Consider the following 7,007-nt stretch of genomic DNA (forward strand, 5'->3'; position numbering starts at 1 on the left):
ACCTTGAACACCTCTCGGAGGACCCCTACTTCTTTTGTCTTCTGTATTTTTGGAACCAGGACCAGTCCAAGAGCCTAGTGCTGGTTTCTTAAATACGAGAGATCTCCATAATTTTTCCTCCATATTTGGGAAACCAAGACCGGCTCAATGGTTATAATTGGAGGGGTCATGTTCAGGAGGGGGACCCCACGCCGTTTTTTTTTTTTTAATGCAAATCCGCACACTCCCATTACTAAAAAAATCGCAAATTCATGTTATTAAAAAAATGCACATGTCTAAAAAAAATCTGCACATTTCCATTACTGAAAATCGCCAGAAATCGGTGTCTTAAAAAAAATCGCACCCTATTACATTTCGCCCCATATGATGTTACGGTGAGATTGTGGCCCTACAAGGATGCATATGACTTGTGCACATGAGCGTGCTGGAACTCCAACAAGCTTCAGCATGCAATAAGAGTCTGTCAGGGCATGCTAGCACTTGTAGTTGTGATAGAAGCTGCATTATACTTTGAGATAATCATTTTAGAATCAAGAGCCAGAAGGGACCCAATGAGCTGAACAAGTCATGGAACCTTCAGTGATTCACTTTATAATGTGGTTATATTTCAGGTCAGAACATTTTTTTTGTTGTTGTTGAAAAAAAGAACAAAAGGAATGCACTTTATTTAAAGAATGGATTCCCTGCTCCTTGTGTGTTTGTCAAAGAAAATAAATCAGTTACTTTGGTCCCAGCGGAATTTGTTTCATTCCAGAACCACTGTATTTTTCATAAAGGTTTTACTCTTTGCGCTGTTAAGAATGCACGCCAGTATATCACCAGTGACATCCAAACCCCCTGTTTAATGATAAAAGGGGTGTTAGTCTCCTGAAAGTCTAGATGTTGAATTTATACCAGGGAAAGTCTTGCTCATAAATGGGCAAGATGGTGATGCTTGGCCATAGACTTGTGCTCAGTGTATTTCCCACTGAGTTGCAAATGGAAAATGCTCATCAACTAGGTAGCCTATTGCTTCCAGTTTCTCAGTGTACATCTCCCCAGCTGACTGAAATAAGAATCAAATTTATATCTTCTGCCAAGAAATGAAAAAAAAAGATCCCAGTATGTACAAGTGGGATGCATGTAAGCTGTAGATCATGGGTGCTTACATTACAGTATGTCAATATCTGATGAGAACATACCCGTGCATGCATGCGGAGAGCAGACATTCCTTTTCGCCAGGAAAAGGTGATACGCACATTCATCTTCCAGGCAAATATTTTAATGGGACCTTTTGTATGTGTAGAGAGATCCATATATTTCAAAAGATAGATGCACTTTATATGTACAAATAAAAAATCCAGATGGTTCAAATTAGACTGAATAGAGTAACGTCAGCTGATTGTGTGAGATGTTAGCATCAAGAATCACTCTGAGGGGGTAATTCAGCTCAAAGCAATGGCGGTGATTCATACCTTGGGAGGTAAGGCTGAGTTAAGGAATATGAGAACAGATTCCCAGCACAACCTGTTCTGGACACTGTGGTATGCAGAGTGATGACTTAAGCGGCTCCCCTAGGGGTAAGTTCAGGGGTAAGCCACAAGTTTAAGTATTATCCTAATGTACCAAAGGGGGACCGCAGCAGGAATCCCTGCTGCGATCCCCCCTGCATCACTGCTGGCCACATCTCCCATGAGTTTCTATGGGGGATGCAAAGCTGCCCGATGTATCAACATCAGGCAGCAGCACTTCACATCCTTGGGCTATCGCCATTCTGAGATGTCCAGGCCTTGGAGGAGTAGGATGCCACCACCACCGCTGCATCATGGAAACATAGAATAAGGTAAGAACCACTTGGCCAATCTAGTCTGCCACTCTGCTAGAAGCCAGCTAGGACTTTTTGGCATATAGGAGTCCACCACCTCTGCCTCATCATCAGAAGCCAGTGAGTGATAAACAGTGAGTGATAAAGTGCCATCCAATCAGCTCATATCTGTCGTTTCACAGGCTGTGTTTGAAAAATGACTTATGAGCTGATTGGTTATTGGTTTATCACTTTCCATTTTATCATTTTTTAAGGCTTAGTAAATCTCACTCAATATGTGGTATATGTGTAGCGGTGGTGCTTTTCGGCATTGTGTCATTTCATTGACTGAGCCCCCTACAAATGTGTTACCCTGAGGCCCCTAAATGTCTTAATCTGTAGCCCTGTAGTAATTCACTTAAGCAGAAATTATTTTCTCTTGAAGATGTGGATAGTAAAATAGTAAAATTGGCCACAGACAATTTAACTGTTGGTACTCAAAATCACGGTTCATAAAGGGCTTCTGAAGTACAAGCAGAATGCGTCTGAAGTACTGGATATGCCCTTGTAGGGATGTGGCCATTCCCCATGATACGTCATCAGGTCTGCCATCAGGGGAAAGAATGCTGAGATTGCAGTACTGGGCCCAATCAGTTAATTTTCATGAGTTCTATCTTCTCATGCTCAAGCAGATTGTTGCATTCTCCTAATGTGGCCAATATTTCTGTTTTTACACTGATGCCACTCAACAGCCAAACTATTTTCTCATTTCACCGCAAAGTCATATTTTCCATAAAGATGAAAGCCACACTTGCTTACAAAAGAATTGATTACACCGTGTTATATCATCTTTTGTTTTAGTGGAAAAAAATACCTACATGAAATGTTTACAGAAAATTGTTGTCATCTCTCATAACATTGCTAATCATCAGTACAGGCATGACTGTCAATGGTTGTAAATTGTTAAAACGGGCCTAATTCACCCTTGAAAACTGCAACTCCTTACACTTCCACTTACACTAGTGGGGGGCCGCCTCACTAAGGTCAAGACAACTCCACATGCCGGGACACTCCCCGCGATACGATTGCAAAATTTTGCCAAATAGCAATTTTTGCTAATCAGCGACCGATGCTCAATTAGCCGAATAATTGGTGAGGAGGTGTTCCCACTCATAGTGTTTGTGATACTGACACACTGGGGGATAGTCACTGGGGGATAGTCACATTTCTCATTATAATATGAGGGAGGTGCAATAAGGTTCCGTATGAGCAGTGTATACGTAGAAAGAACACAACATGACTGGTTAAGAACTGTAATCTTTAACAAAGTTTTTGTGAAATGATAAGGCACAGAACCGTATATAAGCAGCGCTGCATACCGAAGAAGTCAACATATCACTTCCATCATAAACTCATTATGTAGCTCAACAGAGGCCACTATAGAGCAATCATCCTCTATAACTAAGTAGTCTGCAGGAGAGTTTGACTGACTGTGAGCTGCTTTTGGGGAGGAAGCCACCATCCTGAACCACTACAGAATTTTGCTGCAGTAAATGGTTCCTGGAAGATGATGAGCATGGCAGTGTACAGCATCACTGTGGAGAACATTGCTGTCATATAGGCCATAATTCAGGTGGAAGCCAGGGGAACCATGGCCTCATTAAAGAAGTAGATAGGTAAAATAAAGAACAAATAAAATGTAAGGAAATTTTTTTTGCTTGCATGTTTGATTCCTGGCCTGTACCTGACCTTGGCCACTATTTCTAATCTTTCCAATTCTCTAGAGGTCTAACTAACCTAATCTCAAGATCATAGAGATGATTGTTTACCGTTAACTGCTGCTCTCTAGCAATGGAACACAGAGCAACCACATATCATAACTACCTCTCCTCCTGTGGATACTTGTTATTAGTAGGTAACCAGCTATGCTACTCTATGGTTCCACGTTAGTGATTGATGCTCCGGATTTCAGATGGTATGGGTCGGCCCAGGGATTGAACATATACTAGGTTCAATAACAGGCGTTAACTCCCCTTATGGGAAAACATTAAGTCACATCATACCCCTATCTTATATATTTTATTAACACATGTATATTTGGTGGTTATTTGTTGTTTTTTAGTTCAATAGATGGATCGTCCCCTCTGAGTGGACCCGCACCCAATTTTTCTGCGGGTCCATTCTTCACCCACTTCTCCCAACTTTTGGCCAGGCGCATGAATTACCCCTTGCTGTTGGGTGGGGATTTTAATCCCCTACTGGACAAATCATATAGGGTCTCTCACACCTCTTCCCAATGCTGGAAGTTTATACAGAATATTAAAGATCTTTTCCATTTAAGTGACCCTTGGCGACTGTAAAACCCATCGGACAGGTCTTATACCCACCTATCTAGGGTACATGGCTCCATGTCCAGAATTGACTATATACTCCTCTCACATTCATTACTCGATACACTACAGCATACAGACTTGGGAGATATTGTTATATCTGACCACATGCCGGTATGGGTGAAACTACATAGAATCGGGGCCGCTTTTGGCGTTTTCCAGACTTTCTCTCAAACTTAGAAGATTTTTAAAAATTCATGACCCAATCATGGGCGAATTATGTTGATGACAATGTAGCCCATTGGGATAACCCAATACTTTTCTGGGAAGCGTCGAAGGCGGTCATGAGGGGCCATATTATAAGCTACTTATCACGTATATGCAAACTTGCTACAATTGAATACAACAAACTCAGAAAGGCAATGACGAACAGCTGGGCACTTTACAACTCCACACCATCAGCGACTAACTTGAACACTTACATCCGAGATAAAAAATTATTGGACACTTTCTTAATGGCCCAAGCTCAAAAAAATGTAGACTACACAACACAAATAACATCATTGGGGGAACAAAACAGGTAAATTATTAGCGACCATGTCTAAATCCTGGAAGCATAGATCTTATATAATGCAATACGCAATGATTCCAACACTCAAACTTTAACCTCTACATCAGATATTCTACACACATTTCATGATTATTACACAGATCTATATATATATGTGTATATAGATCTGTGTAATAATCATGAAATGTGTGTAGAATATCTGATGTAGAGGTTAAAGTTTGAGTCCTATTCCTCCTCAAGATTCTCTCCACCGGGAACTCTTGTCTACTGTGGTACTCCCAAAACTAACACAAACTCAACGGGACCTCCTGGAGTGGGACATTACCGAGGAGGAAATCAGAGACATGGGGTGACATTCTACGGGTTGAGATAATTAGACTTTTGCGATTTTTTCTGCAAAAACGGCCGAAATCGCATTTTTTTCCATTTTCGCATATTTAATGAGCTGCAAAATGTGAAAAAAATGCGATTTTGGCCAACAAGTTGGACACACTGGAAATGCTATGGCTGCTTTTCGCAGCACATCGCATCCAGATGTTTTCACATGAAAAAGTATACAAATCGCATATTTAATGGTATGCGATTTGTATAAAGTGTGTCTATAATTCGCCCAAAAATCAGACCAGGTTCTGATGGGCTAATTAGCCAGAACCCTGCAGAGATCGCAATGATCTATGCAGGGTTCTGGTGTAAAAAAAAGTTTAAACAGTTAAAATAAAATAAAAAAAACAGCGCGGGGTCCCCCGCCAGAGCATAACCAGCCCTGGGCTCATTGAGCCGGTGCTGGTGACATAAAATCAGGGTCCCCGACAAATAGGGGTCCCCTTGATTTAATGAAACCAGCACCAGGCTCAAGGTCAGGCGCTGGTTCCCAAAATACGGGGCACCACACCCAACCAGCCAGCAGGGTAATGCCACAGCCGGGGGACACTTATTATATAAGGTCCTGCGGCCAAAGCATTATCCCCCTGGCTGGTCAGCATGGGCAGTGGTCCTGGGGAAGTGGGGACCCCCCCATTGAAGGGGTCCCCCCCTTCCAGGACTTACCAGAGATCATCATAGAGATGATTGTTTACCGTTAACTGCTGCTCTCTAGCAATGGAACACAGAGCAACCACATATCATAACTACCTCTCCTCCTGTGGATACTTGTTATTAGTAGGTAACCAGCTATGCTACTCTATGGTTCCACGTTAGTGATTGATGCTCCGGATTTCAGATGGTATGGGTCGGCCCAGGGATTGAACATATACTAGGTTCAATAACAGGCGTTAACTCCCCTTATGGGAAAACATTAAGTCACATCATACCCCTATCTTATATATTTTATTAACACATGTATATTTGGTGGTTATTTGTTGTTTTTTAGTTCAATAGATGGATCGTCCCCTCTGAGTGGACCCGCACCCAATTTTTCTGCGGGTCCATTCTTCACCCACTTCTCCCAACTTTTGGCCAGGCGCATGAATTACCCCTTGCTGTTGGGTGGGGATTTTAATCCCCTACTGGACAAATCATATAGGGTCTCTCACACCTCTTCCCAATGCTGGAAGTTTATACAGAATATTAAAGATCTTTTCCATTTAAGTGACCCTTGGCGACTGTAAAACCCATCGGACAGGTCTTATACCCACCTATCTAGGGTACATGGCTCCATGTCCAGAATTGACTATATACTCCTCTCACATTCATTACTCGATACACTACAGCATACAGACTTGGGAGATATTGTTATATCTGACCACATGCCGGTATGGGTGAAACTACATAGAATCGGGGCCGCTTTTGGCGTTTTCCAGACTTTCTCTCAAACTTAGAAGATTTTTAAAAATTCATGACCCAATCATGGGCGAATTATGTTGATGACAATGTAGCCCATTGGGATAACCCAATACTTTTCTGGGAAGCGTCGAAGGCGGTCATGAGGGGCCATATTATAAGCTACTTATCACGTATATGCAAACTTGCTACAATTGAATACAACAAACTCAGAAAGGCAATGACGAACAGCTGGGCACTTTACAACTCCACACCATCAGCGACTAACTTGAACACTTACATCCGAGATAAAAAATTATTGGACACTTTCTTAATGGCCCAAGCTCAAAAAAATGTAGACTACACAACACAAATAACATCATTGGGGGAACAAAACAGGTAAATTATTAGCGACCATGTCTAAATCCTGGAAGCATAGATCTTATATAATGCAATACGCAATGATTCCAACACTCAAACTTTAACCTCTACATCAGATATTCTACACACATTTCATGATTATTACACAGATCTATATATATATGTGTATATAGATCTGTGTAAT

Source organism: Crinia signifera, chromosome 5, assembly GCF_055691185.1.
Source record: "Crinia signifera chromosome 5, ASM5569118v1, whole genome shotgun sequence".
Taxonomy (NCBI): Eukaryota; Metazoa; Chordata; class Amphibia; order Anura; family Myobatrachidae; genus Crinia; species Crinia signifera.